Raw genomic sequence first — 18,837 nt, 5'->3', positions numbered from 1 at the left:
ATTATACATTTCACAGCTTTTTACCTTTTAACCCTTTTCCCCTCTAATGGTTGTAACAGTTGCACCACTAAAAAGTTCACATGAGGCAACACAAATATAGCCATGTCAATGTATGTATAACTTATAAGGGTACTTGTCAGCACTGCAACAAGATAAGACCAAAGCAGAATGCAAAGTTTCACAGGTCAACAGATTTCCACAGTTGGAACGTCTCTGCTTTGTTTTGTCAACAGATATTTGACTGAGTAAATTTAAATAACAAAAATAACAGGTAATACAGAAAAAAACATGAGTAAACTGTGGTAATTATGGTGCTGGTGGTGGTGAATCTGCTTGTGTGGAATTCCTAAATATTTTGGTATCCCTGAAATGGAAAATTGTCAAATACAGTCAGCACTCACATATCCGACCCTATAAAATTTTTACTTCAATGATGGTTAAACGAGTGTGATGCATAGCTGATCATGGCCCATTCCAACCCTTGTCCGTTTTTTCGTGGAACACAAAAAGATACAATGTCAAAATTACATAGCTGAAAGGACTGTGTTTTAAAATAAGTAGGCTTCCATTTAGATGTACTGTAGTTGGTTTTGTTGGTACAGTACTATATTTTCAACAGAAGAAGTATTTTAATTCACATTTAAAAAAAAAAAAAAACAACAACACTGCTTTACAGAATTAAAACAGTATCCAAAGTCAGTATTCAAAATTGCAGAATATAGTGCTAGATAAGGCCCTAAAACTGTTTCATGTTAACTTTTACAATACTGTAGCTGGTCTCGTCTGCTTTGTTTTTGTTGCATTTTCATCATGTGAAATTGGAGGAAGCGCTGTGTAACTGCACAAGAAAGACAGACTGATTTGGCATGCGAGAAAGAAAAAAAACGCAGGCTGTGACAGATGAACAAGTACATTGCAACATTGAAGAGATGGGCTTTGTATCAGAAAACTGGTGACGGAGTTGGAAATCACGTGTGATGGGTATGTGCATTAATTTGTTACATTTATATTATGGGGATTGATTTTATTCTTAATACAGGGGTGGTAAAACATGACTGTCGTGTATCTGGGTAATGGATCTCCGAGTGCTGACTGTATATGAAAAGGATTTTAAGGAGCCAGCCGTTAAATACTAAAATCACCTTTATAGAAATGACGAATGACGAGAATGGGGACATTTTTATCAAAATGACACCCTTTGTTCACTGAATATCTTAATAACAATAACACTAATGCTCATCCAATTCCTAGTAGCTGATTGAATGTGGCTTGATATTTTCGGCCAAGGTAGGTACGGTATATGTGAACTTTTAAATACAATGTATTTATTGACATAAACACATATTATGAAAAAGAATAGAATGTTACCAAAAAAAATACAACTACAATTTTAAAGACAATTTTATTAAAACAAAAGCCATTTGTTAAAAGTACAAGCCATATAAATGATTTGGAAACTGTACAATGAGTTTAACTGGGTGTAAATTTCATTGCTTAAAAAATCTTTTCTTTGTTTAGTCCCCTGAGGAAAGGTGGAAATTATATGTTAAACTATCCAATATACAGTCTAATGTAATGTCAGCAGTAGCAGCTGTTCAAATCCCTCCCAATAAAGACAGTAGGCAAGCCAAAAAAAGAAAGTCAGTGCTGTAATTTACTGATGGGTACATTTGTATTGTGCTCAGTGGAACAAATCACCAGGCTTCAACTGATCAGCTGCCTGGTAGGTGGCCCCTTTTACAGCAGAGGTTTTGGGTTACCTGCTTGTAATAAAGTGAAACTAGTGGATACACATAACCAAAAAACAAAACAAAAAACTCTCTAACTGGAGCTAATGTAAATAGTGTTTAACTGAAGATATCAGAAACAGGCATATCGTGTTGTAACATTATTCAATTAAGAATAATAAGCACATAACACACTCATTCAAAATAAGTGCATAACACACGCGCACAACCCGCCAGCCTGGGGATCATTGCTTTGTCAGGTGTCATTTCCTCCCTCCTTTAACCTCGCGCATCCCCCAAGGGATCAGTGGTCTCCACTTTGGGAACTCCCAACATACAGCATATTATAGAGAGAAAAACTTACTACCAACTAAGATTATTGTGTTGTGAATGTGTTGGTTTTCAGAAACAAACTTGTTCAGCTCATGTAGGCTTCTTCCTGATACCTCAGATAGTTGCCTATCACACTGGATATAGAGGTGGCTTAAAAATGACTGACCACTCCTGGTAAGATTTCAACCCACCTGTGATATCCTAAACATTCAAAGTGAGCTGAAATTAAAGGGTAGCATACACCATTCACTCCCTACAGAATAAAGCATCACACAAAACAGCTAGGATTTAGAAGGGGGGAAAAAGAGCTGTTCAAGCCACTAGGCAATTACCTTGTGACTGGCATTAGATGTTAGAAATTCCACCAACTGTGCACTTGCTTTCAATTATGCCTGTAGCTTACATTATTTCTTTAAATGCAACTAGTATGTCCTTTAGGGGAATATAGTTTGTGTTTTTCTTAACGTCAAACTACTCCATGCTGTTAACTTGGCAGTAACAATGTATTATTCGTGTATACCCCCTACATCAATTTTTTCATGGTACACAGATTTTTTAATTTAGCTCCTTTACACAAATTCAGTTCTTGAGTTTTAGCTCCCTCATTCCACCCTCTTCTTTCTTTTAAGACACAGATCTAAAAGCCCTAAACATCTGGAGAAAATTTTAACTTGCCCTCACCCTGTGAAACGAAATCTGCAATTTAAAAAAAAAAAAAAAAATTAAGGGAGGATCAGTCAGCGCAAGACACAGTTAGCTTTCATCTGACACAGCCATGACAGCATTCAAAGCTCCTTGCCAAAGACCTTGCGAGGGGCCTTTGATTTGCTTGAAAGGTTTTCCTAAGCATATCAGGTCAGTGAGGCCTGCCTTCCTTTTGAATAAAGGCAGACAGAATATCTGTTATGTTTGCTGTTGCTTCTTTTGTCGCTTATGACAAGTCTTGTAACAAAAAAAAGTTATTGTATAATATCCTGTTGGCAGTGTGGATTAATTCCCAGTTCAAATCCAGTTCAGATATGTGGAAACCAACCATTTTTTTTTATTTTAAACATCCCTCTGTTCTTCTAACAGTGGCAGAAAAAGACTTCACACAGACTTGGACCATATTCTAAAGAACATCAGAGAACATATCAAAGCCTTCCTAGCACTGGGAACAATTATTTAAAAACATAATAATCCAGAGTCACTGGGAGGCACAGCAACAACAGGCTGTGAGTCTCCTCCTTAACAACCGTCTGTGGTATTTCGGGTTTCCTTCTCCTTTCTGAAACTGTCCGTATTAATCTGAAAGATTTAAAATAATGTCTTTGTTATTCCTGCTGTGCCGTTTTAAGATTATCATGTGCCAATCGACCAACCAATTCTAGGCAATCACCTGGTTGTAGTACATACTTGACTACATTTTTGGAATCATTTGACTGCTGTTCTCTTATTAGGTCTAAGATACCTTGCGGTTGTCTATCGTACAGTAACTCAAACAGGGAAAACCCCGTTGAGGATTGTGGTACCTTGCGAACTGCAAAGAGCAGGTAGGGAAGCAGTTTAGCCCAATCTATTTTCTCCTAATCTACAAAGCAGCCCAGCATTTTCTTTAATGTCTGATTAAACCATTCGACCAGCTTGACATAAAATTAGTGACCTGGTCAGTGAGAATTCCTACCCTAGAGAATAGTTTAACTAATTAATTAGCTACTGCAGTAGCTTTTACAGAATGTAGCGTAATCCACTATTACCAAAATAAACCGATATCCAGACTCAGCCCCCTGCAGAGCGCTCACAATGTCTATACCAAGCCTTTCAAAAGGTATGGTGACATTGTTTTGATGGTCAAAATCCAAATCCCACAGGTTAGGCATTTCAAGGGGAGTAGATACATTTTATTTGACCTCCATTTTCAGTAACGTTGCAGGGGACACTGAATTCCTACTCCCTTCCCTTTACCTTTCCCTGGTTGGCTTACAGTTAAGTCAGACCCCTCCCCTTGTCTACTTTTCATCCCCACAGCTTTTTCCACCCTTCACTTTTTTGTTTTTCTAGGGTGGATTTCGAGGATTAAACAGGTCTGACTGTAACAGGAAGTTTCTTCCGGTGTACTAGTACCTCTCCGGGTAGTGACTAACAGAGAATTATCCAAATTAGCGTTTGTGCAACACCTTGTCCTCTAATGCGTGGGTACTTCTTGTCCTGACCTGGACATACAGCTGATAAGGGCCCTCCCGACATTCCCCTTGTTTCTTATCTGCCATGGTGGTCCACGACCTCGCAGCCAAGTCGCACTCCATCTGTTGGCAGTTGAGGCTCCTGACATCTGTAACAAACAGGGGGAAAGGGTCCTGAAGTAGAGGGTCTGTCCATGCTGATCAACAACTGGCAGGTTAGGGGATCTTTCTCCCACCCAGGACGGGTCTTCCCTCTGTGTTTGAGTTTTGAAGTGGAGATGGGGTCGGTCCTGGGAGCAGGTCCAGAGAAGCACCGGCATTTGCATCTTCATATGTTTCTGCCAGGGTAATGGCTTCCTCCAGCTTGTGGAGGTGATGTCTCCTCACCCACGCTTAGTTCTCTGGTGGCAGAATGGATGCACTGTTCAACAGCAACAGTCTGTACCAGGTCCTGGGCACTGCAGACTGGCTGTAGCCACCGAATACACTGATCAAGCAGGTATTGACCAGCAACTCGGGGTCATGTTCCCTCTGTCTCCGGAAATGGAGACGGTAAGTCTCCTCCATAACCCAGAGATGATGGAGGATGGCCTTCTTTACCAGGGTGAAATCAAGCACCCTGTATGCGGCTTGAGCCTCCCCCGTCAAACATGGGGTAAGTTTAGTTGCCCAGCACTCCTGGGGCCACTGAGGCGCTTCAGCCACCCTCTTAAAGGTGTCCAGAAAAGCCCCTGGGTCATCACCCGGAGTCATCTTCTGCAGCTTTGGCTGTGCAGCAAACATCCGGGCAATCGTTGTCTCTGATGTCGATGTTGTTGCCATGTTGTCCACCAGTTGCCCAAAGAACTAAGCAAGTTGCTGTTGGTGGTGTGCTTCTCTTTCCTCCTTAAGTGTCCCCAGCTCCGCGATGATATGCAGGACTACTGAGACAGAAAAATACATCTGGTTGATTATTGTGTACACTAAAATCTATTTATCTACAATAGTATACAGGGTGGTTATTCACTGGAGTGTACACTAAAATATAATTTTAATGTATTTGTTTATTTAACCAGGAGATTTATCCATTGAGACCAAGACCTTGTTTACAAGGGGGTCCTGGAATACAGTATACAGGGTAGTTATTCACTTGGGGACAAAACAGCATTTGTCGAGTGCTATTTCCATCATTCATCATTGTAAACGATGGGTCACATCCTGTGGAAACTCTGTATATTGTAATTTCGGATGACTCAACAACACCATTCTTCTTTGGTAGTCTTGCTTCTTTGTTAGTCTTGAATCGCTCCAAGAATTACTTAGGAATTTCAATGTTAACTTCCCATATTTTGTTTATGTTGAAATGGAGCATTTTCATGCAAAGTGTAATGGCTTAATGCCTAATTTAAAGGTGGATTATTCTTAATAGTGATATCTGTTTAGAATTGGTATACTTGTAATTTACACAGGACAAGAGAATGGCAATTTATCCAATTAAAAGTATTCAGTGAGGCAATGTATTTTTTTTATTATTTATTTATAATCTAGGGCAGTGGTACTCAACTCTGGCCCTCAAGATCCAATCCAGTTCAGGTTTTTACTTTAGGGGCCTGGGCTCATACAGTACCTTTTCATTTTATAGACTGTCAATAACAAGATATCACTGCGTGCGATAACGTATATTCATTATAACAAACTTTATAGTTGTGGTTTAAGATTGAAGCCAGGTTAGGCTTTTAACATAGATACTGAGATGTGATGGGCAGAGTAGCATTCGATGATAAGGAGGGCAGTGAAAATGGCAGGGGTAAGAAAATGCATTTTAAAACCTGTAACAAGGAAAAATTCCACAAAACAATGATAAGGGAAGCAGTGAAATTTCATTTTCAATTACATTTTTACTGCTCCCCTGCTGTTGAATGTTGTTGTTATGTTTTTATTAAGGGTGGTTTTAAAATTAATTTTGCTACCTCATTAGCTTCAGGAACATTTCCATTTATACTTCTCCCCGACAACAGGGATACAGGGGAGAGATGTTTGTATGTTTGTTTTAACTACGGTATATCTTGAGAATCTCATTCAGTTGTGGTGAAGCTTGGTATGGGCAATCATTAGCATGAGTTTTGGCTTCAAATCAGCTGAGCTAATGAAAGCTACTGAACCATTTGCCCAGATTTGATTAAACTTTGCAGGAACACTTGTTACAAAAAGTTATTCCATCTGCTGTGTAAGTGTAGCTCATGCTACCATACTTTTTACATTACTAACACCTTATTGGCTAGGCTATTGAAGGCTATATTTTGGGAGCTGCTTGACCCAATTTGATTAATCTTTGTTATTGACTTCTATTGCAGCAATTTATTCCACATACTTTGAATATAGCTCACGCTGATATACTTATTCACAGTTTTGACACCTGATAAGCTGAGATATTGAAGGCTATATCTTGGAAACTGCTTGCCAGAATTTGATTACATTTTGCATAGGCATTTATTAATATATATTCTACATGCTGTGGATGTGCAGTGCCTATAGAAAGTCTACACCCCCATGAACTTTTTTCACATTTTGTTGTGTCAGTGCCTCAGAGTTTCATGCATTTAAATGAGGATTTTTTTCCCACTTATCTACACACCATACTCCACACAGTTAAGGGGAAAAAAGTTTTTATTGAGAAAAAAATTATATATTAAAAATACAAAACTGAAAGATCATAATTGGATAAGTCTCCACCCCCCTGAGTTAATACTTGGTGGAAGGACCTTTGGCAGCAATTACAGCTGTGAGTCTGTTGGGATAGGTCTCTACCAACTTTGCACACCTAGATTTGGCAATATTTGACCATTCTTCTTTACAAAACTGTTCAAGCTCTGTCAAGTTCCTTGGGGAGCGTTGATGGACAGCAATCTTCAAGACATGCCACAAAGTCGGGGCTCTGACTGAGCCACTCAAGGGCATTTACCTTTTTGTTCCTTAGCCACTCCAGTGTAGCTTTGGCTGTGTGCTTTGGGTCGTTGTCATGCTGAAAGGTGAACTTCTGTCCCAGTTTCAACTTCCTTGCAGAGGGCAGCTGGTTTTCCTCAAGGACCTCTCTGTACTTTGCTCCATTCATGTTCCTTTCTATCCTAACAAGTGCCCCAGTCCCTGCCAATGAGAAACATCCCCATACCATGATGCTGCCACCACCATGCTTCACAGTAGGGCTGGTGTATTTTGGGTGATGTGCTGTATTGGGTTTGTGCCAAACATAACGCGATGCATTTAGGCCAAAAAGTTCAATTTTAGTTTTGTCAGACCACAAAACTTTTTGCCACATTGCTACAGAATCTCCTGAGTGTTTTTTTGCATACTTCAAACGGGATTCAAGGTGGGCTTTCTTGAGTAATGGCTTCCTTCTTGCCACACTACCATACAGGCCAGATTTGTGGAGTGCTTGGGATGTTGTTGTCTCATGCACACTTTGACCAGTCTTGGCCATAAAAGCCTGTAGCTCTTGCAAAGTTGCCATTGGCTTCTTGGTAGCCTCTCTGATCAGTCACCTTCTTGCTCGGTCATCCAGTTTGGAGGGATGGCCTGATCTAGGCAGGGTCTTGTCATACACCTTCCACTTCTTAATAATCGTCTTGACCGTGCTCCAAAGGATATTTAAGGCCTTTGATATTTTTTTATACCCATCCCCTGATCTGTGCCTTTCAACAACTTTGTCCCAGAGTTCTTTTGAAAGCCCCGTGGTGCTCATGGATGACTCTTTGCTTTGAAATGCACTACCCAGCAGAAGGAACCTGCAGGAACTGCTGAATTTATCCCGAAATCATGTGAATCACTACAATTTAACACAGGTGGAGGCCACTTAACATGATATGTGCTTTTGAAGGCGTTTGGTTACACCTGAGCTAATTTAGGATTGATATTGCAAGGAGGGTGGACACTTATCCAACTAAGCTATTTCAGTTTTTATTTCTAATTAATGTTCTACAAATTTCTAGAATATTTTTTTCACTTGGAAGTTGTGGGGTAGGATGTGTAGATACATGAAAAAAAAAGATTTTAATGCATTTTAATTCCAGGCTATAAGGCAACAAAAGATGAACATTTTGAAAGGGAGTGTAGACTTTCAATAGGCACTGTAGGGCATGGTGATTTGCCTATACCTATACCTGTACCTCTTATGCGTTATTTACACCCTTGATGGGGATACCTGGTCATTATTGGTTAGTTTAACTTGTAGTTGTGTTGCTTAAGATTTCAAAAAGATATCCATTGCTCCCCCTCTCATTGTTTAGTGGATAATGTCCTTGTTAAATGTGTTGTTGTTAAGGTATCAAAATTATTTTCTTACCTCTCCCATTTTCACTGCTCCTCTTATCATTGAATGCTACCCTGCCCATTACATCTCAGTATCTATGCTAAAAGCTTAAACTTTGATGCAGCTAAGTTATGGGTAGTATAGCATTTCCTGACTTTTGTGTTTTCAAGCTGCACCATTGAAGTTCATTGAATTGTATTTTTTTTTGTAAAGAATTTCTGGACTTTTGTAAATAGTAGTAATACTAGAATTTGTTTTGAACTGTAACAGATATAATCATTCCAAAGAACGGCAGCAACACTAATATAAAATATGGATTAATAGATTTGGAAAATACGCCACATTAGGAAATGAATGGAGGGCTGAAGTGTGCAGTGGGAGGCCCAACATGAGCTGCAGGAAGTTGGCCAAAAAGAGCCAATGTCCCCCACTGTACAGTGGTCACCACTGTTGTATCATTCTATCAATTACTCATGCAATTGTACAGGTAGCTGCCCTTGTGGTACCCAAGTACAGAACCATAACATTCCCATTATAATGCCACTGCAGTGCCTTTGAAGTTAATTTACTGAGAGGCATTACCATCAACTGGTGAGTACCAGTATTTGGAAAACTTCTGAGGCATTTCAAAACTAAATGCGGAGAACTGCCAGTGTGATATGGCTGAAAGGAGTTGATTTCTGTATGAAGCAGAAAGGAAATGTGGATCTTTTTCCTGAGCTTGGATGATAAGGAAGAACAGACACTTCTTCAGGTTACAGGAATCAATATTAATTAGTTTGGGTATAAACATTCTTCTTTAAAATGGGGCCTACTATATATATATATAGTATATCGATAAAGAATATTTTAAACTGTGGGAATACCTACTGGTAAATAAAGAGCATATTTTATTTTAGAAAATGCTGAGGGAAAGAAAATTTAAGATGTATGAATTCTTAAGATTTATAAACCCATATGGTACTTGGAGACTATTCAACGTTTACAGTGGTACAGATTTTACTAATAAAAAATAAATAAATAAATAATGAAAATACAGCTACAACAAAATGCAGTCAACTTACCTGGTAACTTCAACCCTATCAAATTCACCCCAATTCTTTTTTGGATTTGTTTTGACAGGTGACAGCCTTTGACCTTAGCCCGTGCTAGTGTTATGGTTGCATGTTTGTCTGAAAAGAGCCCCTGGACATTTCAGTCTGCTTGAACTAGGCCAGCTTTTATTTACACAAATGCAAAAATATTCAGTCTGATTTTTTTTTCTGCATCTTTATGACAAATCAGATCAAAGATCTATTAAACATGTTTGAAAAATGCACATCTGTAGTGTGAATCAGGAATTTTCTTTTTCTTTTTTAGTGGCAATTAATATTGTATTCAGACAGCTCCCACATACATTTACTTCAAAGTGAATGAATGCATGGTCTCAATTTCAAAAGAAATGGTAAAGAATTGGAACAGGATGCTGAGAGGGTTTTTTATTTGAACCTATTTTTAACCTGATTAGTTTCTGTAATTTCTCTCTGTTTTTTTTTTTTTAAATGTACCGGTGCTATTAAACTCAAACCTGGTTACTGTGCTTATTTTCAGATAATGAACTTCACCTGCACCCGAGAACATAATGAAAAGTGCAGAGTGAGTTGAGGCAAGCTGCTTTTGAACTGAGACAACTGAAATGAATGTCTTGTTTTGTATTTTACCTTTACCTTAGGGGAAGTTAAGTTAACTTAACTGTGTCGCTTACTTCTAGTGAATTTATAGATATCTCTAAATCATTTGAAGATATCTCGAAATAACTTCCTGTTCATTTAGAGATATCTCTAAATGGACAGGAAGTCCATTCAAAACAGAGCATTTTCACAGGAAGTCATTTCGCGATATCACAACTCCATACCCATTTTCAAAAGATTTGGCGTCTCTGAATCTACAATTACATTGATAATAGCATCTTCGTACAGACAAACTTCCACAGTGGGAGCGGCCATTCTGATTTTGCTGCAGTTCACCAACTCTCAACCCCGGTGAATCCACTGCTTCAGCGGTGACACACCGGTGAATTTAACAACAGTTCGTTGAGCAATTCCTGGTGAATTTAACAACAGTTTGGTGAATCCGCTTTACATCGGTGCATGCAGTGGTGAATTTAACAACGCACACAGATCTTTAAATGATTTAGAGATATCTCTAAATGAACAGGAAGTTTAGAAATATCTCTAAATGATTTAGAGATATCTCTAAATGAACAGGAAGTTATTTTGAAATATCTTCAAATGATTTAGTGATATCTTTAAAATAAGGATTTTAGCAAAATCCACATGGTTTCCATAGTATTTAAAGATATCTGTAAATCAATTTGAGATATCTTTATTTCATTTTTAGGTATCTCATTGATTTACATATATCTCTAATTGATTTAGAGATATCTTAAAATGAATTTTAGATATCTTAAAAACTGCACAATTAAATATATCTGTAATTCAATTTGAGATATCTCAGTGTTTTACAGATATCTCTAAATATTTCAAGATATCTAAATATTTCAAGATATCTTAAATTTGAGATATCTCTAAATGATAATTTTTGGTAAATGATTATTTTTTATGGCTTGCCATATTACTAACAGTTAAATGTATTCTAGAACTTGAATGAAAGCTTTTTTTCCTGAATATTGTTGGCACACCAGACTAGTTTCAGCAACACATTTGGCATTAACTATTTGTCATCGTCTAAACAAATTTAAGATTGCTCATTCATGTGTAATTATTGACTTGAAAAGACAAATCAATGAAGGGGTTAAATGACTAGTCCAAATGCCAGGCGGTTAACCCTAATTGCACTAAATGTCCTGAGGTATACTTGTATTTTAAGCATATAATGGCCATATATACTGACCTGAGAGAATACATTTTGTGTGATTTAACTCTTCAACTGTACTTGCATCTCTGTCAAATATCACAGCCATGTCTTTTGGACCTGATGCAGAATGGCTTACCATTTCCATTCTGACTTTCAATCCAATTTTCAATAGCGATGAGCTGACAACATTGGCTACAACAGTGCCTTTAAGTGTTGTATTTTATTAAGCAACAGAACAGTGGAGGGTGGTCCTGGCAGCTGGCACACAGTGCATCTCTGGTGCCAGCTGCAGAAAGCTGACATCCCTTTGTAGCATCTATGCCATACATTTCTGTAATATTCTAATAATTGAAATGCATTTTTAGTCAAACTCAACCTTTTTCTAGTTTTTGACAGGTTTCTTGTTTAATATAGTGATGCATACATTCTGCAGGTAAACAGTTTGAAAAATCCTTATTAATTCCAATGTGTATCATTTATCCACAGGAACAGATCTGCAGTAAAACATCTTCCTTTTTACCTCTCTTCTGCAGGTGGCTGTGCAGTTGGATTGCAGAATCTTCAAACTGCACATGGAAGCTGACTACACAACACTTGCACAGCTTTTCTACAGTTGAATATTACAGTATACAAAATTACAGGAGCAATGCTGGCAGTTTTAATATGTAGGCCTCATTAATTGCATATTATTATTATTATTATTATTATTATTATTATTATTATTATTCAGTGCTGTAGTTAGGCTCTGCACTCATTTAAAAAGACCACAACCACATCAATACTCAACAATAATAAAACAATTCAATTCTGTGTGTGTAATTCCACTTTAATAAACGATGTATTCAGAATTGTGTCATGGAAATAACACTTACTGGCATATCCAGCATTTAAATGATCTCGCTCTAACACCTTAAATAAAAATTCAAATCCAAGGCTGCATATACCCCTATAATCCTCTTTACAGATTAAGAAATTAAATGTATTTTCAAAAGTTATCCCTCTCCAGGGATGTGTATCCCTGCATCATGGAGGCAAGTGTACATACGTGTCACACTTCATAATTTTGCATATATCTATAGAACCACATGTCCTATTGCGATGGAACTTGCTACAAGTTGTTACAGTACTTGTATCATTATATCCATGTTAATAGATGCTTACTGACTGTACAGTTGTCACACTTACATTTTTACAGAAAACCACTTATCCAATGAAGATGAAACATGCTTCTGACCTTGAGCACAAGCGATTAACTGTATCATAATCTCAGGGTATTTGAAGCTGTCTGCCTGTCTGTCGGACTGCCTGTATGTTACACTATGTTTGTACAGTAATGCAACTTGATATTCTTTAGCACAAGTGTTTAAGTGTACTGTATCATAATCTGGGCTGTATAGAGTCTACTTGTCTGTCTGCCTGTCTGTACAGTATTTCACACTTACATTTTTTCATTTATTGAGAGAACCCATATCAGATACTGATGAAACTTGTCTGGGCACATGTGGCGGGGTACACCCCGCCCCTGTGTGTAGTGTATAATTTTGTATTATTATTTAAATGTATTGTTTAGTTTATAAAAACACAATGTTTTGGTTATTATTATTTGACAGCCTGGATGGGGTTAAAATGCCCCATCTAGATAAAATCGTGAGAATGCATGGTCAACAGCGAGTGATTATTGACAAACTGGCTGTTGACCACGCATATGAGAAACCCTGTGCCGAATGTGGTCAAGGGAGTGTTCTGTTTTGTTTAAACCTTTTATCTGTTATTAAATATGTGCACAAGCGTATTCATTACCCCAGAGCTGTCTGTGTCTGTCTACTTCCTGGCCTGATGTCACCACGTGAGCCATCCGAGTCACGGCACATTTTACTCTATTGAGAGTATTATGGGTACAGTGTGTGAAGGCAATGATCCGTCAGTGTGACACACTGTCATTTTTACACATGCTTACAGTGGATATAGGTCACAGTACTTTTGTATGTAACTGATAGCCCTAATTTTATATTGGCATTATGTATCAGACTCAACATTTAAGTTCTTATTAGAAATAGACTGAAATAATTATTTCATTAAAAATTCAAATTTTAACAATAATAATTTCTAAAATGTTAATCACAGTATATTGTTACACTGAATATTCTTTTCCAAGTTTGGCCTGCCATGAATTTGAACCAATGCTGTAGAAGTGAGAGAGAAGTCAAACCTAAACTTGTGCAATTTCTGCTGAAATCAGCATATGCCTCAAGTTCTTGGGCAGTACATATTTTATTATTAGATTAGTTAACAAGCTCCAAATACTGTGCCTACTAGATCCCCCTCCCGCTCCCATTATACAAGGCCCGTCTGGAGTCAGTGCTGAAACAAACTGTGCAGCTGCTCAAGCTATCAGGAGTTTAATAGTTTTCTTCAGCTTCCAAAAGGAGCTTGCGTGACTACAGTGGATACCGCGGTTATCCCCCTGGGTAATTTGTCAAATTAAACCACAACAGAATTACTATTTTGGTTTCTGAGATGGCGGTTTACACTAGTTGAAGATATGATTATTTTCTCCTCAGTCATTGGAAAAAGAATGTAATTACGTGGCTATAAAAAAATAAATCTATCCTTACCACAGTTCAGATGGATCAGATTGCTCCAGCCCATAGTGAATAGCCCTTAAAACACAGGTGAACCCACACATGGGCTCTCTTAAGCTGGATTCCTTAGACTGGGGGTTGAAAGATAATAGTTTGTGTTGCTAATTTGAAAGCACATTGTTTAACCACCTGCACAAAAATACTTATACAACCCCTTTAGCACACTGGAATCCAGGAAGTGTCTGCGCAAATGTGATCCTCATTTTTTTTTTAACTGTACTAAAACAAAAAAATCAATGACAAAAGTTTCAACTACAAGTCTTTCAGTGTCTTCAATGAACATTAATGGTACACAGACCACATGTACGCATGTGGTGTATTTTACTGTAACAAGTCAATTTGTCCTCTGAGTCCACTTTAGCAATACTGTATATGATGTAGAGTTTAGGATCTGGACCCATGAGTTCATACAATGAGGATGACAATGGAGATGTGCACTTGTAGTAATTAGGTTGACAGATGTGAACCCCCTTCTGAATTCAAGTTCAGCCACCTCAGCCAGATGCGGAGGGAAACTAGTTATAGTTATGAAACATAACAGTCAGTTTTTTTTTGTTTTGTGTTTTGTGATGAGCAGAGGTTGATACATATGTGTGTGTCCCACAATCACAACGAATTATAATTTCTCAAATATAAGTTATATGTTTCCTTATTTACTCCTCCTCTAGATTAGCTTTCTATGGTATCTTCTTTATTAGAAAGCAGTTGTCCAGTTTATTTAGTTTAAGCTACAGTTTGCCTACAACCATCAGTAAGCCAAAAAGGCATCTTCCTAAAACTACATGCAGCAGTAAGATGTTATTGGAAACTTTTAAATGGGGCAGAACGAAAATTATCTGGCATTAAGTTAAACTGTAGAATGGCATAATTAAAATCCCCTTCAGCAAACTTTTGTATTATGTACACATTTCTAATTACAATGGTTAACAAAACACTTTATGAATGCTATCATTTTCTATCTTAGTCTTGTGGTTTCAATTAAGATCTTCTGCTCTTGTTTCTATCTTATAAATAAGTGCATTGTTAAATCCTGCTCTTTTTATTTGATGCTATTTTCCGATCGAATTAGATTGAGTCTGCTTTTTAATTGAATTTACACTATTAAGTACAGTTAAATGTGCTACAATATCCAGTGTGTGTGTGTGTGTGTGTATATATATATATATATATATGTATCATCATCATCATCATCATCATCATCATCATCATCATCACCATCATCATCTTCAGCCTTTTTCAATCCACTGCTAGATGAAGGCCTCCCCAAGATTTTTCCACAAAAGCCTGTCTGCTGTGTCCCTCATCCACGTTGCTCCGGCGTGTTTTCCTAAGTTCATCTTGCCATCTTCCTGGTCTTCTTCTTGGTCGCTTTATATCAATTGGGATCCAGTCTAGTATCTCCTTGGTCCAGCGATGGTCTTGTTCTTCTTGCTACATGTCCGGCCCACTGTCATTTCATTTTTTTCGCATTATAATAACATCTCATACGTTTGTGTTCTTACCCATTATTTCCTTTTCCCATCTCTTCTTGTTACTCCCAGCATGCATCTTTCCATACTCCATTGAGTCATTTGTAATTTTTGAGTCATTTTTGCATTGAGGGCCCTGGTTTCGCACCCATAAGTTACCACTGGCAGCTTGCATTGGTCAAGACTTTCCTCTTGCTATATAATTTGAATAAGGAAAACAGCAGTTATTTATCCCACAAATTGTGATGTCTTCTGTAGTGTGATCTTTTGTGTTAAAATGGCAACAGGAGATGTAGAGGTGTTCATTCTTATACTTTTTTGATGTTCCAGGAAGCGATTAGCTAAATGCTGTTTTGTTTCTCCGATGTTCAGTTTGTTACACTTCACACAACCAATGCAGGTGTCACTGTGTTACTTGTAAATACTTCCACAACAACACAGTAATCAAAGGGGCAAAATCTTAATTTACTATTCATGAGACCTTCACATGCACAAGTAAAGGAATAGTATCCCATATGGAAAGAACACATATTTTCAATATATTATACATATATGCAATGTGTACCGTTTTATGTGTAACATACATGCATCACATATCCTTATATTGATGTACATATGTTCTTAATGTGTTTTAAATATAAGCAAAACAGGAACATGCATGATCAAAATTAATGATATCATGCAACTTGATCTGTATACCATAAAAGATAGATGAATGTGTGTGTGTGTGTGTGTGTGTGTGTGTGTGTATAGACAGATAGAGTAAACAAGGAATACGTTACACATTTTCATAAAAATCTTGTACACGTTTATATACAAAAATGTGAGTAGATGCATTGATTCCAAATATGAAAATAACAAGAATAAGAATTACATTTGTTTTCCTTTATCAAAAAAAAAAATAATAATAATAATAAATATCAATTTATATTTTTATCATACACCATAAACATTTTTGTAAATAAACTTTCTGCTTAAAGCTTTTACCTGCAAAGCGTATATCAACCACGCAGGTCATATAAGATACAAGTTTAGTTACACAAGACACAATTAAAGCTACCTTAGCACCCATAAAAAAAAAACATATATATTTAAATTATATAGACACATATGTGGAGTATAAAAAACATATATGGGGAGCAATATATGTTACATATACTAACACATAAAATCCTTATATTGAAAATACTATAAAATCGGGCCAATTTCATAACCAATCCGTATATAATTTATATATGAACATATATTTTTACACATAAAAACCAAATGAAGAGAAATAACAGCATATAAGTGTAACATATATTGCTTTGGTTGTAAACCTTTACATGTTGTTTTTTCTGTTAATTGCTTGTGGTGTCCAGATAAAAAGAACAGTAACATGGCTAGTAAGTCATTCATCCTGGTGCAGACTTGAGGTGAAACACGTTTTTTAATAGTAACTGAGCCACGACAACAGGGGCCCTCTTGCTGCGTGTGCCTAAAACAGCTACTGATTGCGACATATGCTTTATAGACTTGCAAAGGAAAGTTGAGTCACTAAGATTCTATACACAGTGCGCAGGTGTAGAGTTGGTGCAGTGCACAGCAATGAGACACAACACAGTTTACGGTTTCAACAGCTCTTTATTTGGCTGGGTTGCTTGGTTGCAACACTAATTAATAATAACTGGCACTACACAACAATGTGTATTGCACAGTTAAAAACCACAGGGTTCAGTCCCGAAATAATAAACACGAATATAACACACACAACGCAAACACGATCACAGGTCCAGAGTGAGTGCTCTTAGTGCAAGTGGTGAAAAGCAGTTTATCGTGCACAATGTGAAGTGTGAAGGGGGGGGGGGGGGGGGGGGGCTCTGCTTTTTTTTTTATCCCTGTCTCTGTACTTTCAGTTGTCATTCCAGGTGGGGTTAAATGTATCCCCCCATTAAAAGATTTTTAATTAACGATGATTTCTTCGGAAAATTTGAAACATATTGAAAATTATAAATGTGTGCTGCATCATTTTTAAACAAACTGACTTAAAAAAATCTCATTGTTTGGCAGTTTGGCAGTTTGGCTGTGTACGGTGGATCAGGCTTGGATTCCACTCACCCGTCATTGTCATCCAACAGTAGTGGTGTATGCACTGTAGCAAGGCAAATTGACCAATGAAAATCAACTATGTCAACGTCATGCAGTTGGTGTATTTCAAACTGTTATTTTTTATTATCATCGGAAATGCATACTATTACTAAAGAAAAAATAAATGAAGACAGGACACAAAAAATGCATTGTAGCTTTTTTTTAAACAGCCCCAGAGCCAAAAGCCCTGTTCACACTTGTATCAGTACAATACTAGTACAGTTTGTTTCGGTATACAATATACCAGTACGAAACCACTTTCTGCCCTAACTGACTTTTCAATACTGGTACAGTACCAATACAGTTGTGATATACCTGTCCACATTTATGTATGTTTAAATCGACAGTGTTCGGGTTCTGAACTCGTTTCCATGATGACCGCTGTCACATCTGTTAGAAATAGATCAGTTGTTACCGTAAAACTTCAATAAAATGCCTCTGGCGTTTATTTACAATATTTGCCAGCAGACCCGGCGCGTATTGGAGACCGGCGATTATTTGAGACCGGCATTTACATTAGATCACTAGCTTCACATGCTTCATGCGGTCGTTGAGAAGCCGCTAACACACAACCTTGTAGCAACATCGGAACTCAATTTAAACATTCTAGCAACTGTTAAAAGGCTGTGTGTCAGAACTACAGTTTTGTGTTATAACAAAATTACATTGTATTGCACACCCTCAAGTATAAAGCGAAAGTATTATTACAGTCTTTTTATATGCACTGATTAACAAGGATACGGTATGCAAAACGTTGGAAAATGAACAAGCAGAAGTACAAATGTGTATTTAAAAACTTAATTAGATCTACCATTGTTAAAAGACAGCCCTGTAGATATCAGAACACAAGCGTGTAGGCTACGCTTACAGCACAATAATAATAATAATAATAATAATAATAATAATAATTACAAACTTCTAAAATGTTTTTAAAAATGAACAACAAAAGCAATAAGTGTCATTATCAAAAATAATGTATTGTTTAATCTCAAACTTGTACATTGTTAATGCAACAAAACACATACAAATACACCAAGAGGTTTTTATCTGGCCTACTTGCAGCATGCTTAAAATTATCAAAACTTTTAATAATGTAATAACTGCATTAAACAAATATGCATTACATGTAAGCCTACCCTAAATTACGTTTTCCATTATTATTATTTATTAATCCTGAGTCACTTTCATCGCTGTCACTTATTATCAGCAGAGACCTGGCGTTTAATAGAGGCCTGG

The 18,837-nt window shown here is 37.2% G+C and overlaps 1 long non-coding RNA gene across 1 annotated transcript; it reads left to right on the top strand.

Annotated features, from left to right (window-relative positions):
- The first annotated feature begins 833 nt into the window (after positions 1–833).
- On the top strand, positions 834–13,157 carry LOC131732415 (uncharacterized). The gene is made up of 3 exons (XR_009325519.1): positions 834–981; positions 10,098–10,142; positions 11,897–13,157. It is a non-coding gene; the product is annotated as an uncharacterized LOC131732415 (long non-coding RNA).
- Positions 13,158–18,837: the final 5,680 nt, after the last annotated feature.

Source organism: Acipenser ruthenus, chromosome 3 (assembly GCF_902713425.1).
Source record: "Acipenser ruthenus chromosome 3, fAciRut3.2 maternal haplotype, whole genome shotgun sequence".
Taxonomy (NCBI): Eukaryota; Metazoa; Chordata; class Actinopteri; order Acipenseriformes; family Acipenseridae; genus Acipenser; species Acipenser ruthenus.
Note: the sequence above shows the minus strand (reverse complement) of the source record. Positions and strands in the feature narration are given on the sequence as shown.